Here is a 464-nt window from a genome sequence, read left to right as displayed (position 1 = left end):
CATCCAGCCTGACCCCGGCTCTTGCAGGGGACCAAACGAGCAGGGACTCGAGCGCCCAGTGCTGAGAAGTGTCTCAAGGTAAAAGGCTCTGAGATGCTTTTGGGGACCGTACAGAGACTCGGGGTGAACTCGCTCAGCACAGCACGGGATGCAGCCAACTCCTGGAGCGGAGCTCCCTCCGCGATCCCGACGGCTGTTCGCGTTTCTCCCTCCCCTTAACCAGACCAAAAGTTTGCACTGCCGCTCACCGCACAGCTTCCGCCAGCTTTCGCAAGGCACACCCCCACGAACGACCCTTTTTAAGTCTCCACCGCTCAAAAACACTCAAACTTCCCCCTAAATCTCACAGCACAGCTCGGATGAACCGAACCCATCCCCACCCCTGGGGCCGCCTCCCTCCGTAGCCCCGCCGTGCCAGGCGCCGGTCCCGCACCTCCCATCCCGGTTACCGCAGCAACGGCAGC

Source organism: Tympanuchus pallidicinctus, unplaced genomic scaffold (assembly GCF_026119805.1).
Source record: "Tympanuchus pallidicinctus isolate F22 unplaced genomic scaffold, pur_lepc_1.0 scaffold30, whole genome shotgun sequence".
Taxonomy (NCBI): Eukaryota; Metazoa; Chordata; class Aves; order Galliformes; family Phasianidae; genus Tympanuchus; species Tympanuchus pallidicinctus.
The sequence above is the reverse complement of the archived record's forward strand: the minus strand, read 5'-3'. Positions refer to the sequence as shown.